Below are 20,304 nucleotides of genomic sequence, written 5' to 3' on the forward strand. Positions count from 1 at the left end.
TCAAAATAGATTAATTCCTTTAACAATGGATAATAAAATTCTACATCACTGGTCCCAGAAAGGATCAGGTCTATAGAAGATTGTTCCGTACAAGGGCAACTTGTGTCATTTGAGCAGTTAGAAAATAGATATAATATTCCTAACCACTCAATCTCTGCTACTTTCAATTAAGACATTTTTCAGAGATGAATTATGACTGGCCATGATGTTACCAGAGTACAATGAAAAAGAGATTCTGGTTTGAAAGGGAAACACAAAGAAGTTTACATCTGCAATGTATTCCTTACTTCAGTTGGGCACTCCCAAGTGGGACTTATATCAATCAAAATAAAGATGGGAATCAGACTTGAATATTAGTAATGGTGATAAAAACTGGTCTGATTTATGTCAGGCCAGCATCACCCATACAATAAATGTAAGATATAGATTGGTGCAATGTGACTTCTTGCACCACCTATATCTTACCCCGCAGAAGTTACATAAATTAAATTATAATATATCAGAAATATGTTTTGGATGCAGTGAAGAAATGGGAACTGTTTTACATTCCACCTGATCATGCTCTAAAGCACACATGTCAAACTCTGGCCCGCGGGCCAAATTTGGCCCGCGATATAATTATATTTGGCCCGCAAGATCATTTCAAAAATGTATTAGAGGTGGCCCGCCCTGCAGCGAGAGCCGATGCTGTTTTTTGGTAATGTCACCCCCACCATCCTCCCCCTTCATTGCACATCCTTCCCCATTGTAACACGAGAAGTCTGTCGATGTCATCAGCCGGCAAGCCAGTTGGAAGGCTCCCTGCACAACCAGTCACTTCTCCCATCTGTCGAGCAGTGCGGCGGATTGGCGAGCGCCTGTGATTTCCTGTCGGCGCGACGGGCATGGCAGGCTGTGCACGGCCCCCGGGCAGCGTGAGCCCCACGCAACTGGCACCGGACGGCCCTTTCACAGCGCGAGCGCACTTCTCCCGGTCGCCACGGCCTTCAGCGTTTGCACCCGCGCAGACCCCAGGGACGGCTGGTTCGGCCCTGCACGTGAAGAGAGAGATGGTGGCTGTCCGCAAAGGCTGATCGGCAGCGCGCTGGGCCTGAGTGGGTGGGTAAGCAGGGGTGGGCAGAGGGTGTAGGTGAGGAGTAATGGGCAGGGGAAGTTATGATGGGCAGTTAGAGGGAGGGATGAGTAGAAGGAGGGGTGGATAGGGAAGAGGTAAAAGGGGAGGGGCAGGGCGAGTAGGGAAGGGGTGATTAGAGGGTGAGAGATGGGCAGAGGGAGGAACAGGTTGAGGGGAGAGGCAGTAGAGGGGCGTGTATAGGATGGGGTGGGTAGAGGCAGAGCGAGTGGATTGAGGGGTGAGTAGAGGTTGGGTAAAGGACTGGTCAGGTAGAGGGATGGTGGGTCGAGGGTGAATAGAGGCCTAGAGCCTGAGGAGTGAGCAGGAAATGCTGAGTCCTGATGCAGGCCAAAATGGACACAGCCTGTGAATGCTGACTACAGGGAGCAAATAGGTTTCCATCAGGTCAAGCAAAGGGTGAACTTGAGCTACCTACTCCTGACCTGTAACATTATCCTCCTAAAGTTATATCCTAAAGTTTAACATTACATATGTTGAAAGAAGAGAAAACATGCAGATGTTGTTGAAAATTTTCAATAAATATTTAGTTCGGCCCTCGACTTAGTCCAAGTTTTTAATTTTGGCCCTCCGTGAATTTGAGTTTGACACCCCTGCTCTAAAGTGAAACCTTTCTGGGAAAATATAAGAATTTTATTGGCCCAGATTATCGAGAAATTATTGCCACATAGTCCAGAATTGTTTCTCCTAGGAAATATAAGTCCCAAAATGAGGCTGTCCAAGTACAAATTAGAATTTTGTAAAGCTGCATTGGTGGAGGGCAGAAAATGTATTGTTACTTAGAAGTCTGATTCCCTTTAGCCCAATGGAATGTGGAAATGCATAGTTGCGTTCCCTTAGAGAAAATTTCTTATAATCTAAGGAAGAAGTATAACATGTTTTTGCAGGTATGGCAGCCGTACTTGCAAAACACAGGGTTGAATATTTAGGGATAGCTTATTCTGTCCCTGAGTTCCACATCCTTGTTTTTTCCCCTATTTGAGATCTAGGCAAGAAAAGGAATTAGATCCTTTGAAGTGGATCCTGGATCCCGTCAGTTCCTCTTCTTTTCATCTTTACCTGCTTTTCTGTTTATTTCTTTATTATCTATTCTCTCTTTCTTTTCTAATTCTATTCTTCTTTCTTTTCTCCTTTCTTTTCTATTTTTCTTTTTTTGGGGTTTTGTTTAAAGGGGAGGGGAATGAAGCTGTTTGGAGATATGGACAACTTGTACCATTGATTTTCTCATTTCAATTATGTATTTAGGTAATGGTCATTTCTTGATACGTGTTTGACCACAAAATTAAAATAAAGTATTCAAAAGAAAGAGACGGTGATGGTGAGATGCCTTCTTGAACTGCTGCAGTCTTGGAGTCTGGGAGTACTGTTAGGAAGGAAGTTTCAGGATTTTAACCCAACAAGCACGAAGAAACGGAAAGATATTTCTAAATCAGGATTGTGCGTGTGGGTGTGTGCGAGTGTGTGTGGGGTGTGTGTGTGAAGTTTGTGTGTGTGTGTGTGTGTGTGTGTGTGTGTGTGTGTGTGTGTGTGTGTGTGTGTGTGTGTGTGTGGATGGAGTATGTATGTGTGTGGTGTGTGTGGGTGGGATGTGTGTGGGTGGGTGTGTGTGTGTGTCTGTGGGTGGTGTGTATGTGTGTGTGTGTGTGTGTGTGGGGGGGGCGGCGGGGGTGCTTTGGGGCCACTCCAGGCAATAGGACTTTCAAGGTTTGCTGCCTTATCCTTCTAGCTGGGAGTGGTGGTGGGTTTAGATGATACTCTCTTTGGAGTGTTGGTGAGTGCTGCAGAGCATCCTGTCGATGGTATAAATTGCAGCAACTGCACCAGTGGTGGAGGGAGTGATTGGTTCTGGACAGGATGACTAGCAAGTAGGCTGCTATGTCCTTCATGGTGTCAAGCTTTTTGAGTGTTGTTGAAGCTGCAGACAGGCAAACGGAGAGTATCCCATCACAATCCTAACTTGAGCCGTGTAGATGGAGGACAGGCTTTGGGGAGTTTGTAGGTGATTGATGTCTAGCGTCTGACCTGTTCATGTGTATGTGACTTCTCCAGTTCAGTTTCTGTTCAGTGGCAACCCCTGGATATCGATTTTTAATATTTTGATCACAGACAATCAATGATAGTAATCGTCATTGCCAAGCATGAGTGCCACTCATGTTATTTGATACCTCTCAAACCAGACCTCAATGTTGTCCAGCCCTTGCTGCAGTATGTCAATTGCTTCAGATCCAATGAGTTGCAAATTATGCTAAACATAATTATCAGTGAACATCCCTGCTTCTGACTTTACAACTGAATGGAGGTCATTAATGAAGCACCTGAAGAAGGCTGGGTCCAGGACATTACCCAGAATAAATCGTGTAGTGATGGTCTATGGCAGAGATGATTGACCTCCAACAACCACAACTATCTTCTTTTGTATTCAGTACAATTTCAACAAGCAGGAGTGAAGTTGGGGGTGGTTATGGGAAATTGCCATGATTCCTACTGATTCCATAGATCCCAAGGAGACTTGATCCTACACTCAATCAGATTTTACCTGGTTGTGTCCTTTCTTTTCACTCCTGGAGTCCTGCTCTTTTGACCAGGTTTGGACCAAGGTCAGGATTGAATGATTGTCATGGAATCCAGCTTAGGTTCTGGGTGCAGGTTGCTATGAATCAACCATCATTTTGACAATGTTCAAGAGTAGACTGATGGGTCAGTAATTGGGTGGGGTGGATTGTTCCTGTTTCTTGTGGGCAGGACATACCTGGGCAGATTTTTGGCCTTGTTGGGTAGATACCAATGTTGTATCTGTTCTGGAACAGCTTGGCAAATACTGGAGCATAGGTCTTCAGTACTATTGCCTGAATATTGATCAGGACCCATAAACCTTGGTTCCTTTGGCCACTGCTTGATATCCAGCAGAGTGAATTCCTTTGGCTGAAGACTGGCATCTATCATGCTAGGTCCAATGGAAGAGGCTATGATGGATCATCCACTTGGCACTTTTGGCTGAAGATTCTTGCACATTCTTCAGCTTGGTCATTTGTCCAGATTTCTCCTCATCAGCCATCTCCAATGTTTGATGAAAAATACTGGAATTTTTGGAAAAGGTGATTTGTTTTGAATAGTACTGCATCGACATTCAACAGCTCACACTGTTCTGATTTACAATTCATTTTGACCCATGTTATAGTTTTTGAAAGCTTGGCCACAGCTAACTTTGATCACTCCAGGTTTCTCTTTCTGCTTGAATAAAACAAAGGATAACTTTCATAAGGAGGTCCACAAGGAGGTTTGGATGATCTGACCCGGCACCTGCAAATTCCATTGTTCTTCCTTTCTCCCATCTTGGGCAAATGTCTTGAACCTTTTAATATGTCGTTTTATGCATATTTATCCAAAGCAGTATTAGTACTATTTCTTCTTGCACTGCGTTGTCTGCAGTGATGATAAATGCAAGGTCCTCATTGTGTACCTCAGGCCTCTGTCTCTACAGAAAATATTTTCTTTTTAGTCCCTTGTCAGTGCGACCTTCATGTAATTACCTTTTTATTATTTATATGTTGTTAAAAGGCTTCCTTTGTTTCTTACTGATCTATTCTCACATTTTCTCTTTGCCCTACTTTTTCCCTGTTAGATCTTCATAGTTTCTTTATTCATTGTGGTTCTCTACTTTATTATGCACCTTACATTTGTCAAAAGCTTCCTTTTCCTGGATGATTTATCCTCTATATCTGAAATGCCAAGGGAGTTCCAGCATTGAATGACCTTCCTTTTCTTCTCATGGGACTGTGCCTACCTGAACCATCTCCTGTTTGAAAGACTCAGGCTTGTTCATCCACCGTTTTGACTACCAAATTTTCATTCTCAATCATTCAGCCCAGGAGATCTCTAACCACATCACAATTACTGCATCTCATTGTTATGTGTGTCAGTCTCACCAGAAAGATTTTGTCAAGGGTAATAGTCCTGCTTTTGTCAGCACCAACATTTCCCATCGTTAAATTCTTGTTATCAAATCATGAAAATCAACAGTCAAATTTCATTTCTGATGAGATATTCCTCATTATTAAAATAATCCAATTAAAAAATGAGAGAGTTGTGAAAGCAACATGATAATTAAAGAAATAACTCAAGCTGATGGCTTTGAAGTGTTGTGGAGGCCAAGAAATATCATGAGAATGCCATGAATTGAAAACAAAATTAATAATACTAAATAGAAGAGAGTCTGCTGCTCAAAGGGATTATTGTTAAAAAGATTCCCTTCGTAAGTGGTCCCATCCAGTTATATTTTTATTTCAAAATGGAAAACAAACAATTTATGTCACTCATGCCCCTGTAATAATGCAGAGAGCCATCTAATTGTATCAGTCTCTGTATCAGGAGTTATAAGTTGACGAGTTCAGACTTGAGTCTGACACAGAATGCTGAAAAATAGCACAGTCATCAGAGAGCCATATGGCTTGGAAATAGGCCCTTTAGTCCACACTGACCATCAATACCATTGACACTGAGCCCTTTTTATTTTCCTTACATTCCTATTAATCTCCACCAACCACCCCTCTTAGATTTCACTACTCACCTTCTCCTTGGGAAAATTTAAACGGGGGCCAATTAACACAGCAACCCAATATGTCTTTGGTAATCACAGAGAGAATGTGAAAACACCACACAGGAAACAGTGCAAGTCACGTCACAGAAGCTGTGAAACATTGCTGTGCTGGATGGAATGCGTGAGAGACGCCATGAAGGTTTGTCAGATATTTCGTATGATACTCACTCCTTTCCCAGGGGTCTAAAACTATACAATTTGAATAATGTCCCCAGAGATCAAAGGAGTCTCTCAGATGTCGGCAACCATTTTTATCATGAGACGATCAACAAGGGAAAAACTAGACTCAATAATTGTGTGGGGAGCAGTAGAAGAAAGAGCAGGCAGAGAAGGAACCACCACCAGATGGGGAGAGGAATGCAGTTATTTCTTGCAAATGACTCCTCAAACTTGGCTTAATTGAGCTGATAATGACAATGAAGGAATTTATATCGGTTAGTATTACAAAGATTTTCCCTCTTAATGAGAGCATCCAGAACAAGGGAATTGTGCCGAAATGCCCATAGTTGCTGACTGGAAATTTTCCTTCATACAAAGGATTCTGGAACTCTGCAATCTTCTCCCCAGAAACTGGCATGGCTAGAGGGCAAATGGTGGCATTTGTGCTGGGGAAGCAAGATTGGTTGATCATATGGGAGCGCAGATCGTAGCACTCCCATTGGCACATTGCTTCCATCTGTGAAGGAGTTTGCAGTGAATCAGATGGCTCTAGAAAGCAGTTGAAAGGCAGTCATCGACAAGCAGTTGACCACACACTTTTGTGCAATTGATTATGTCTGTCTTTGTTATCACAGACATAAGGAAGATAGTTCTGCATAGAGGTAAGGGATGCAGTAATAAAACAAAAATCTAAGAAATTCAAAAGGGAATTGAGGAAATATATCATACTTGGAGCACAAATCATGGAAATCAGCCCAACTCAGACAGGGACAGATTTTAAATACATAGGTGAAAGAGCAAAAAAATGTCTGTCATGCTTATGAAGTGAGTTCAGAGGGTTGGGAGGAGGTTAGCTGGAGCATTGCACTGTCATAAATTGGATGATCAAAATAAACAGGTTCGAGAGCTGCATGAAGCTGTAAATGAAATTATAGTTCAGTAGCAGGCAAATCTTTGCCACTGTCCATGGTTACAGTGCACAGCAGCTGCCCTCACCCCTCTATCTCATTCTACTTCACCTTCAAATTCTTCTTTCCATCTATGCTCAATGAAAGGTATCATTGCTGATCTTCTCAACTGCTCCCTGCAGTAATGACTTCCATATTCTTACCACAGCAACCCTCAGACTTTTCCTCACTAACCTTCACAACAAATGTTGCTCCACTGAAGAACATTCAATCTTAAATTGTCTTTCCTTCCTTTCAGAAGCTGTTGATTCTTCTCCACACTCAAAATATTCTCAATTTTTATCTGTCGTATAATCTTTTAAAGCTTCTGCATTTTTTATCTCTTTAAATTGGGTGTCTCAAGTTTTGGCTAATTTTTGGGGGTCAACATTTATGAAAACAGGCTAACTGCTGTAAACTTTTCATGCCATAATTACTGATGGTGATCCTTAGCCAAATCTGTGGAATAATGTTTATGCTCTAAATGCTTGCTCTTCTCTTCCCCCAAAAGTGCAGTAAGCGGCTCTATCCATAAAGAAAAAAAGCATGAAGCATGTTTTAAAATAAGGACAGAACATATTGTGTCATCAGAGATTGTCATCAGTCCTCTTTACCATGTTATGGAATATGAACAGGTATTGGAGGCAATACCTATCAGGTGAACATTAAGCACTAGCTTTGCCTATCATTCAAGGCAGTTGTCAAAGTATCAGCCAGTCAGTAATAATGATCAGGAAGTTCTTCCTAGTATCTCCATAATGAATCATGCCTTGATCAACATTGTTGGAAACTGATTTTCTGATCACTGTTGCGAAGTTGGGAGTGAGGGTGTGAGAGAGGGCAGGAGTGAGTGGTAGGACAGGAAGAGAGGAATGGGATAGTAGAACAGGACGAGTGAGAACAGGAGTGAAGCAGGGAGAAAGGTTAAAAGATAGCTTAGATAGTGGGCAGGAATTGCAATATGGCTGAGGGCAATATGTGTGAAGGGAAGTGGGGACTGAACAGCATGCAGGAGGCATTGGTGAGAATGAGGGCAGGACTAGCGCTGGGAATGGGAGAGTAATCCATTTGCTTGGTCCATCCCTGGTTGCCATAAGATGCTAAACTGATGCTTGGGCTGGCAGATTGCAACTGGAGAGAGAGGAAGTGCCCAGGGACCTCAGAGGGATGGAAGGCAGAACTTGGATGACTTTTTGAAAGAAATAACAATAATCATCACTTACCTGTGGTTTCTAGATAGCTAGCAAGATTTTCTCTTAAAATGTACCCAATTGTCTTTATAAAGGTAATCACTGAATGTACTTACATTTCCTTTCATATTGTGCATTCCAGAATTACTTGAATCTTGTTTTCAATGTTGTCTGACGTTTCTCTGGGAACAGCATCATCTGATCCTCTCCACATAATACTAACTGGTGATGTACAGACTTGTAATAGTTCACTTTCTTTTGCATTCAATGCTCTTTATAAAGGGGTTCCAATATGCATATTAAAAATCAACAAAATGTTCCCTGCTACATTCAGTGCTCTGTGAACATGATCTCCTTGATCTCTTTGTTCCTGCAATCCCTTTAAAAAATTTCCTCTCCTCATTCTTCACTGTCCTCTGCATTAAATGTGATCAGCGATCATAAAACCATAGAACCATAGAACATTACAGCACAGAAACAGACCGCTTTGGACCATCAAGTCTGTGCTGTGCTGAACTGTTTTATTTGCCTAATCCAACTGACCTGTACCCAGTCCATAGCCCTCCATATCCCTTCCGACCATGTACCTGCCCAAATTCTTCTTAAGTGTGAAGAAGTTCCCCCTAATGTTCTACCTAAACTTTTCCCCTTTCACTCTTAACCCACATCCTCTGGTTTGTATCTCACCTGCCCTCAGTGAAAAAAGCCTGTCTACATTTACTCTGTCTATCCCCCTCATAATTTTAAACACCTCTATCAAATCTCTCCTTATTTTTCTACGCTCCAGGGAATAAAGTCTTAACCTGTTTAACCATTCCATGTAAGTTAGCTCCTGAAGTCCAGGCAACATCCGAGTAAACATTCTCTGCACTCTTTCTATCTTATTGATATCTTTCCTATAGTTAGATGACCAGAATTTCAAACAATACTCCAAATTTGGCCTCACCAATGTCTTATACAACTTTTACATAAGATCTTAACCCCCTATACTCAATACTTTGATTTATGAAGGCCAATATGTCAAAAGTTCTCTTTACAACGCTATCCACCTGTGATCCCACTTTCAGGCAATTATGTATCTGTATTCCCAGATATAGATTTCAAACAACAATGGTCCCAGCACTGATCCCTGAGGCACAACATTAGTCACAGCCCTCCAGACTGAGCATCACTTCTCTCTGGCTTCTCCCATCCAGCATTGTCAAATCCAGTTCACTACTTCACCATGAATACCTACTGTCTGAACAGTGCGCGGGAGGAGTTGGTGAGAATGAGGGCAGGATTAACCTCACATGCGGAATCTTGTCAAAGGCCTTACTAGAGTCCATGTAGACAACATCCACAGCCTTTCCTTCTTCAACTTTCCTGGTAACCTCATCAAAAAACACTATAAGATTGGTTAAACACGATCTACCATGCACAATGCCACGTTGACTATCCCTAATCAGTTCCTGGCTATCTAAATAATTGTATATCCAATCTCAGAACAATTTCTAATAATTTACCTTCTATTGATGTCAGGCTCACCTGCCTATAATTTCCAGGGTTACTATTGGAGCCTTTTTTAAACAATGGAACAATGTGAGCTACCTTCTAATCATCTGGCATCACACTCATGGCTAACAACATTTTAAATATTTCTGCCAGAGCACTTGCAATTTCTACACTAGCCTCCCTCAAGGTCCAAGGGAATATTTTGTCAGATCCTGGGGATTTATCCACCCTTATTTGCTTTAAGACAACAAGCTCTTCTTCCTCTTTAATCTGTTTAGGGTCCAAGATCTCACTGCTTGCTTTCCTTATTTTCCACAACTCTGTGTCCTTTTACTTAGTGAATCCTGATGAAAATTAACAATTTAAGGCCGTTCGCATCTCTTTTGGCTCCATACAAAGCTGAATACTTTGTTTTTCAAGGATATAATTTTTATCACTTACTATCCTTTTGCTCTTAATAAACCTGTAGAAATCCATCTTTTAGCCTTCCTAATTTATTTCTTGAGGTATTTCTTGCATTTTTTACACTCCTCAAGTACCTCATTTGCTCCATGTTGCCTATACCTGATAAACACTTCTCTCTTCTTACAAACCAGATCCCCAATAACCCTCAAAAATCAAGGTTCACCTATGCCTTCTTACCTTGCCTGTCCTATTTTATATCCTTATAAGAGATCCAGTATTGCACTCTCTCAAAACATTGATTTAGAAAACTTAACTGAACACATATGACAAATTTCAAGCCATCCAGCCCTTTTTCAGTATCGGAGTCCCAGACAATATGTCGAAAGTTAAAATCTCCTACTAGCACAACCTCATGTTTCCTGCGGCTGTCTGTTATTTCTCTACAGATTTGCTCCTCCAAATCTCACTGACTATTGAGCAGTCTATAATACAATCCCATGAGTATGGTCATACCTTTCCCGTTCCTCAGCTCCACTCATAGAGCCTCAGTAGATGAGCCCTCTGGTCTGTCCTGCCTGAACACAATTGTGATATTTTCCCTGATGAGCAATGCCATTCCTCTCCTTTTCACCAACCCCCCCCCCCCCCCCCCCCATCGCATCTAAATCAATGGAGACCCAGAACATTGAGTTGCCAGTCCTGTCCCTCCTGCAACTAATGGCCACAAGGTCATAATTACATGTGTCAATCCACACTCTAAGCTCGTCTGCCTTTCCTTCAATACTCCTTGAATTGAAATAGATGCATCTGAGAATATTATTTTCACCATGTACAACACTTTGAGTTCTATCTTAATGTCATCTTTTTCCTCCTCCACTCCACTATCTACTTTGGCACTGGCTCCCATCCCCCTGCAAATCTAGTTTAAACCCACCGGAGCAGCATTAGCAAATCTTCAAACAAGTATATTAGTCCCCCTCCGGTCAAATGCAAACTGTCCCATCAGAATAGGTCCAACCTTTCCTGGAAGAGAGCTGAATGATTCAGGAACCTGAAGACATCCCTCCTGTACCATGTCTTTAGCCATGTGTTAAGCTGCATTATCCTCCTATTTTTAACCTCACCAGCATGTGCACGGGTAGCCATCCTGAGATCACCACCTTGGAGGTCCTGTCCTTCAACCTAGTGCCTAACTCCTTGAACTCTCCTTGTAGGACCTCCTCATGCTTCCTACCCATGTCATTGGTCCCTTCATGGACCCCAATATCTGGCTGCTCACCCTCCCTCCTGAGAATGCCGTGAACTCAATCTGAGATATCTCAGACCCTGGCACCAGGGAGGCAAAATGCCACCCAGGATACTCAATCTATTCCACAGAACCTCTTATCTATCCCCCTAACTATGGAATCTCCTATCACTACAGCTCACTTCTTTTCTTTCCTTCCCTTCTAAGCCACAGGACCAGACTCCATGCCAGAGACCTGATCTCCATGTCTTGTCCCTGGTAGGTCGTTGTTCCCCAACAATATCCAAAATGATATACGTTATTGAGGGACACAGCCATAGGGGTACCCTACATTCCCTGCCTGTTCGCTTTCCCTCTCCTGGCCTGTCACCCATCTACCCTCCTCCTGCTTCCTAGGTGTGATATTTTCCCTGTAACTCCTGTCCATCACCCCCTCTGCATCTTGAATGATCGAGAGTTTATCCAATTCCAGCTCCAATTCTTTATCTCAGCTTGTCAGAACTGCAGCCGGATGCAGATGAAGTCATCAGGGATACTGCTGGCTTCCCTGATGACCCACATTTTGCACGAGGAGCATTCCCCTGCCTTGGCTGTCATTCCCACTGTCTGTGCCTAGATGAACAAAATATATGATATCTATTAAATAAAACTCGCCCTTCACTGTGCCTACCTGCTGAATCCTTTTTTATTCCTGAAACAGGGTGATCCTTTCTGATATCAACTCTGTCTATTCCTTGTCTCTGACCTGTTCCAGCCAAAGCCTGTTGACCCAAAGCCTTACCACTCTGACTGCGTCTCTGTTCACTCTGACAATGACCCTCCCTCATCTGCTGGCTTCATGTTTTCCTCAAGAATAATCCCATCAAACTCATTATTTACGTTTCTGAATTTCACATTTTTGCAATGCCTGTGATTGTACCTAGAAAACTCAAGTTTGATTTATTAAATATATCAACAAAGCAATGGTTATAATGATTAAAAAAAAAACAGCTGTATAATTCTCATAATGATAAACAATTGCTCATCAATTTTATATTGTCTCTGCAACTACCACTTTAAAAATGGGTTCATTTTTTTCTTTATACATGCATGGCACTTTATCCATGGGCCTTTATTGTCCATGTACAAATCATATATATCATCAAAAACCCTTCTAATGTTTCATTATTCCTTCAATCTGAATGATTAAGAAGAAACTGTAACAAGCTGCCACAAGCTGTGACTTACGTTGTCTCATGTTGCTCAGTCTCCCTCTCAATCCCAGCTCACTTCCAGCAATTTGAAAAGACAAAAATATATATAAAATTTAAATGCTAACAAATAAATTTAAAGAGAACCAATCCATCCTGATTAATTTTGGGAACTATAAATTAAATTTTCACATCCTGTTTCTGGTGTTACATTTTAAGTTAATGGTCTTTGTCAGAATTGAAAAAATTTAGAAATACATAGAATTTAGAATGTAGCGATAGGAGGGAAAGAACAAAACAGAGGGTGCGTGACAAGGTGAAAGATAGGAGATATTAGGTGACAAAGGTTTGATGAAACAAGATTTAAAAATCTCGCAGGAAGTGAAAATGTAAAATGTTTTCTGAATTCCTTCAAAAAATCTGAAAAAGAAACACCCTAGAAGTCCTTACTTTCTGAAATTGTTGAGCTTACTGTTGAGCCCAGAAAGCTGTAGCATTCCAACTCAGAGATGAGATGCTGTTTACTGATCTTATGTTGAGCTTCATTTGAACAATGTAGGAAGCCAAGGACAGAAAGGTCAATGAGTCAAATGCATAATTAAAGTGACAGGCAACTGGAAGTTCATGGACATGCTTGAAATCTGGACAGTCACCCAATCTGTGCTTAGTTTCCTCAGTGAAGATGAGACAACATCAAAAGCACATAATGTTAAATTAGAAATAGTTCAATCAAATGCTAGCTTTGTGTGGAAAGAGAGTTTGGGGCTGTGAATTGTGCAAAGGGAGGAGTTAAAGAGGCAGATATTGCTTCCCCTGCAATTGTATGGGTAGATCAGGGGTGTCAAACTCAAATTCACGGAGGGCCAAAATTAAAAACTTGGACTAAGTCGAGGGCCGAACTAAATATTTATTGAAAATTTTCAACAACATCTGCATGTTTTCTCTTCTTTCAACATATGTAATGTTAAACTTTAGGATATAACTTTAGGAGGATAATGTTACAGGTCAGGAGTAGGTAGCTCAAGTTCACCCTTTGCTTGACCTGAGGGAAACATATTTGGTCCCTGTGGAGATGTAGTCAGCATTCACAGGCTGTGTCCATTTTGGCCTGCATCAGGACTCAGCATTTCCTGCTCACTCCTCAGGATCTAGGCCTCTATTCACCCTCGACCCACCATCCCTCTACCTGACCAGTCCTTTACCCAACCTCTACTCACCCCTCACTCCACTCGCTCTGCCTCTACCCACCCCATCCTATACATGCCCCTCTACTGCCTCTCCCCTCAACCTGTTCCTCCCTCTACCCGTCTCTCACCCTCTAATCACCCCTCCCCTACTCGCCCTGCCCCTCCCCTTTTACCTCTTCCCTATCCACCCCTCCTTCTACTCATCCCTCCCTCTAACTGCCCATCATAACTTCCCCTGCCCATTACTCCTCACCTACACCCTCTGCCCACCCTGCTTACCCACCCACTCAGGCCCAGCGTGCTGCCGATCAGCCTTTGCGGTACAGCGGGGGCCATGCGCAGCCTGCCATGTCCGTCACGCCGACAGGAAATCACAGGCGCTCGCCAATCTGCCGCACCGCTCGACAGGTGGGAGAAGTGACTGGTTGTGCGGGGAACCTTCCAACTGGCTTGCCGGCTGATGACATCGACAGACTTCTCGTGTTACAATTTTGTTTTCCCCATTCTCAAAGTTTGCACAGTCAACCTGCAACACTCTTGCTCCCTCCGTGTCCTGTGGATCAGATGCCCGGGTGTTGTTAGGATTCCCAGCAGAAGGTTTGTGGAACTTTACCATTCTGGATTCCTTTTTGAGAATATTCTGGCCATCTTTTAAGGGGGGTGGTTTTAGGGAGGAGGGGATAGTTAGGGGGTGGGGAAGTATGTGCAATGAAGGGGGAGAATGGTGGGGGTGACATTACCAAAAAACAGCATCGGCTCTCGCTGCAGGGCGGGCCACCTCTAATACATTTTTGAAATGATCTTGCGGGCCAAATGTAATTATATCGCTGGCCAAATTTGGCCCGCGGGCCAGAGTTTGACATGTGTGGGGTAGATGATCTGACAAGAGTGGGTATTGACAGAGAAGGAGGAATGAACTAAAACTTTCCAGAAGAAACAGTTCTGAGTTTAAGTTGAGACTGGTTCCACTGGTTTGCACTAATTTATTTGTAACAAAGGATTCTTGTGTGAGCAGACTAACAAATTATCCCAAATTTTCATACAATGTTGCAAAGAATTAAATTGACAGAACACAGAATTGCAATAAGGAAAGATGAATTAGCAAACTTCAGGAGCCTGAGGGCTTTGGAGAAGAAACTGTCTTTAAGCTCGTTGGTGTGTGCTTTCCCACTCTTAAGCCTTTCCTCCAATAGAAGGAGAGAGAAAAGAGTGTGCCTGAGGTGTGATAAGTATTTTAGTACATTGGCTACATTTCCTAGGTAGCAGGAGATGTAAGCAAAGTCTATGAAACAGAGGGGTTCATAATATGTTTTGAGCTGCATTCACTACATTCTGCAGGTTCCACCTATCTTGAGCAGAGCAGCTCCCATGCTACAGTGGAGAAATATTGATGCACTTTCTTGACAGATGTGTCAATGTGTTTGATTCATTTCCAATCATGGGAAATATTGATTCTCAAGAACTTGAAAATGTCTACTCTTTTGACATTAGTGCCATTAATATGGACAGTGGGGTAGATTCTTCCCCTCTCATAATGTCTGTGATCACATCCTTTGTCTTTTTGAAAAGTTATTTTGGAAAGTGGGGGGTGGTGGTGGGGTGGGGGTGGGGGGAGGAGGGAAGAGATCATGTGCCTGGTTGTGGTTGTTGGAAATTCTGAAGGGAGGGCAATCTGCTGAACCAAGAGCTGGTGGGGTAGACAAGCAGAATCCCTTCTTGTTTTCTTGTCTATGGAGAAGTGGAAATGAGGGAAATGACTCACCCTGTTTTATTTGGGGAAACATCTTAAAATCATGTGAACAATCTTGGGAAGTAAAATCATATTGACCCAACTTGGTTTATGTGAAGGTGGGGAGATCCCCATGACCCAGAATGATTTTGCTGGTGATATAGACTTTTATAGCCTCTTCTTATGCTTTCCAAAATTACATGCACCTGAAAGGTCCATCTGTTTTAAATATGAGAACAAAGAAAATGGCTTAGACAATTTCAGCTGTCTTGTCTCTTCTTTCTAATGATAAATCTAGACACAATTTTCTGGAGAAGTCAATGAGTTGAGCAGTGATGGTCAATGTTTCAGGCGAGAGTGCAAAACATCAACCATTCTTTTTTTCCCACAGCAGATTGTCTTTCGTGATCTTTTATTCTAAGGGGCAGCATGGTTAGCATAGCAGACAATCCAGCACTGTTACAGCACCAGCGATCAAGTCTGGGGTTCGAATCCTGCACTGTCTGTAAGGAGCTTGTACATTCTCCCTATGTCTGCATGGGTTTTCCTCGGGGGCTCCAGTTTCCTCCCACTATTCAAAAAGTACCGTGGGTTGTAGGTTAATTGGGTGCAATTGGGCCGCGTAGACTTGTAGACCGAAAGGGCTTGTTATCATGCTGTATGTCTACAATTAAATTTAAATCATGTTCAGCTTCAGATTTCAGCACCTGCGGTCTCCTCTCTGCTTCTAATTATAAACATCTTTTTTCAAATGTTTGCTTTGAAGGAATTTTGTCTTTGTATTTTTAACCATTGAAACTGACCTCTGCATTTTGTATCATGACAAATATTGATGAGGTAGAAAAAAAATTACCATGCCGGCATCAATAATATAACTAATTATGCCAAATAATTTGTCATTTTCTTTCTCATGATATTTTCTCCTTTCAGAAGAGTATCTCTCCAGTTAGGATGCCAGAACCCTATATATTAAACCTAGAGGCTAGATGAAGCTAAATGGAGATGAACAACCTCAATCAAGATGTGACAGAAACTCCAGAAGAGCCAAAAAGCAGATTAATGAAGAGAAAACAGTTAATCTTACAAATAGACCCTCCAGCAACAAAGCAAAAGCAAATTTCTTTCAAAATTAATCATATTTAGTTTTTCCTTTAGTTTCAAATATGCCAAATTGAAGGAATAAAGGAAAGGCTGGAACTAAATCCAAATGTGCTCAGCAGTGTTGTGCAATGTGGAACAATCAGAGATAAGACTACTCAGTGAAGTTGATAGTTCCATATAACAATATAACCATTTCACTAGACATAATATCGTGCTCAGTGTGTTTGCCTATTTATGGACATGGGCGAGTTAACTTTCTTGAAGTAAAGAGTAGGTGACTTTCACATTCAGTGGGTAAGACAAGTAAGTTGAAGAAACCACATCATTACACTGTCAACATGATGTAATTCAGGTTAAAGGTGTAACTGGTCATCATCAGAGGAGATGGCATTGGTGACATGAAAATTATTAGGGCTAGAAACTTCAAAGAGCTGAATCTATGGTAAACTGCCAAAATCTCAGAACAAATAAATCTTCAGCAACATCATGTCCAATGTTTCATGCAATATACAGACCTAGGCAAAATAATGCTCACTAATCACTGCAGGTAGAAATACAGCAAGTTGTTCAATTGACATTGAGGATGTAGGAATCACAAGCAAAGCTGGCATTTACTGTCCACTCTTCATCACCCTTGTGAAGACAGGTCATGAGTTGCTTTTTTTAAATATTATATTTTTGATTTTCAAAGACTCGTACAAATCCAAACAAACAACAATCTTTCAACAATAGTATATAACATACAGAGTCTATTTTCCCCTCTCCCCTCCCTCCCATACCCTAATACATCAAAGAATATATAAATTAAACAAATACAAAGAATCAATTATCAGTAAAACAGAAAGAAACCTAAAATAAAAAAAGATAAGGAAGAAAATACAAGAGCATGTCATTTGCTCCACGACTCACTTAATTGATCTCAATCATTTCACTACTGGTACGGATGATTGTTGAATTTCCTTTATTCAGAAGGGGTAGAATTATATCTGTGAACCAATGTGTTGCAGATAGGGTTGCCACATCCTAACAAATTGAACACGATATTTTCCATGGTAATACAACTCTGCATTTCCATATTCCATCATGCAATATTTAGTTAGGAGTTGGAGTTCCACATGACCACTAACCACTTCCTGGCTACTGACAAGGTGACCATGTGTTGTTTTCTTTGAACAGCCATGGTGAAGAAGAATAAAGAATAAACAACACAGAAAAGAAAATAAATAAAATGGATATGACCTTAACAGAAATGGGGAAAAAAATGGACAAGATGGAAGAACGGGCAATAGCAGCAGAAATGGAGGTAGAAGACTTAAAAAAGAAATTGGAGGAATCTAATAAAAAAACTAAAGAGACACAAGAATTACTAGCCCAAAAAATAGATATAATGGAAAATTATAACAGAAGAAATAACATAAAGATAGTGGGCCTTAAGGAAGATGAAGAAGGCAAGAATATGAGGGAGTTTATAAAAGAATGGATCCCTAAGGCCCTAGGATGTCCAGAACTACAGCAAGAAATGGAAATAGAAAGGGCACATAGAGCATTGGCCCCTAAACCACAACCACAACAAAAACCAAGATCTATTGTAGTAAAATTCCTAAGATATACTACAAGAGAAAAGGTACTGGAGAAGACAATGGAAAAAGTAAGAGAGGGCAACAAACCACTGGAGTATAAAGGGCAAAAAATCTTCATTTATCCAGATATAAGCTTTGAACTCCTAAAGAAGAGAAAAGAGTTCAATACAGCAAAAGCGATTTTATGGAAGAAAGGATATAAATTTACACTGAAGCATCCTGCGGTATTGAAAATATTTATTCCAGGACAACAAAACAGACTGTTCTCAGATCCAGAAGAAGCACGAAAATTTGCAGAACAATTACAAAAATAGACTGAGGGATGAAGACGGGTAATGAGAGTAAAAATGATCACGATTGATATGTATGTGGGTAAAGACAAAAATAGACTGAGGGATGAAGACGGGTAATGAGGGTAAAAATGACCACGATTGATATGTATGCAGGTAAAGAGGTATAAGAGTGAATAGAGACAATGGGCATACGTGAAAGTATCTGTAATTAGAGGAAAACATAGATAGTATAGACAAGAATTAATAAGGGAAGGTAATGGAATAGAGAGAATAAGGAGGGAATTAAAAGAGTGACCTTTGTGACATATGAAAAGTGAAATCTTTTCTGGGGGGGGCTGGGTGGGGGAAAAGAGCAGTCACTGCAAAATCAGTTGACGCTTGCGAGTGGATTCGCAAATCCAAATGGAGAGGGGAGATGTGGTTGTCCGACAAGGGATAAAGGACAACTCAGGAGGGGAAGGGGAGATTGGGGATAAAGAAGATAGAAATAGGAGAATAAGGAAAATGTTGGATGTTGTAGGAATGTAGTCTGGTAAAGAGTTGAAAATAAGAAAACAGAAATGGAAAAGGAGGAAAGGTAATGATGGAAAAACGGAAAGAGAAGATAAACAAAATATAAAATGGCTACGCTGAACTATATGACTTTAAATATTAATGGAATACATAACCAAATTAAAAGGAAGAAACTACTAAATTTACTGAAAAAGGAAAAAATAGATATAGCATTTGTCCAAGAAACACACTTAACTGAATTGGAGCACAAGAAATTAAAGAGAGATTGGGTAGGACATGTAACAGCAGCATCGTATAATTCAAAAGCAAGAGGAGTGGCTATATTAATTAGCAAAAATGTGCCATTTAAAATAGAAGAGGAAATAATAGATCCAGCAGGGAGATATGTTATGATAAAATGTCAGATATATTCGGAGCTTTGGAATCTACTTAATATATATTCACCTAACGAAGAAGATCAAAAGTTTATGCAAGATATCTTTTTGAAGGTAGCTAATACGCAAGGGAACATACTAATAGGAGGGGATTTCAATCTGAATTTGGATTCAAATATGGATAAAACGGGGAAAAAAATTAACAGGAAGAACAAAGTAACCAAATTTATAATTAAATCAATGCAAGAAATGAAACTTGTGGACATATGGAGGAAACAAAACTCAAAAGAAAATGAATACTCATACTACTCGACTAGACATAAAACATACTCAAGAATAGACCTATTTTTGTTATCAGCTAGTATGCAGGATAGAGTAAGAAAAACAGAATATAAAGCAAGAATGCTATCGGACCATTCACCCTTAATACTGACAGTAAAGCTAGAGGACATCCCTCCAAGAATGTATAGATGGAGATTAAACCCCATGCTACTTAAAAGACAGGATTTTAGAGAATTTATTGAAAAACAATTAAAAATGTACTTTGAAGTAAATACGGAATCAGTGGAAGATAAGTTTATACTATGGGACGCAATGAAAGCATTCATTAGAGGACAAATAATAAGTTATGCAACCAAGATGAAGAAGGACTATAATCAGGAAACAGAACAGTTGGAAAGGGAAATAATAAACATAGAAAAAAAATTAGCAATAAAGGAAGATACAACCAAAAGAAGAGAATTGGCGGATAAAAAAATAAAATATGAAACATTACAAACATATAAAGTGGAGAAGAATATAATGAAGACAAAACAGAAATATTATGAACTAGGTGAAAAAACACACAAAATCTTAGCATGGCAGCTTAAGACAGAGCAAACTAAGAAAATGGTATTGGCAACAAGGAAAAAAGACAAACAAATTACATATAATCCAAAAGAAATTAAGGAAAACTTCAGAGAATTCTATGAACAATTATACCGAACTGAAAACGAAGGGAAAGAAGGGAAAATAGATGAATTTTTGACTAAAATTGAACTACCAAAACTACAAATAGAGAAACAAAATAAATTAATAGAACCATTTGGAACAGTAGAAATACAAGAGATAATAAAAAATTTACCAAATAATAAGACACCAGGAGAGGATGGACTCCCAATAGAATGC

This window comes from Narcine bancroftii, chromosome 6 (genome assembly GCF_036971445.1).
Source record: "Narcine bancroftii isolate sNarBan1 chromosome 6, sNarBan1.hap1, whole genome shotgun sequence".
In the NCBI taxonomy this organism is placed as follows: domain Eukaryota; kingdom Metazoa; phylum Chordata; class Chondrichthyes; order Torpediniformes; family Narcinidae; genus Narcine; species Narcine bancroftii.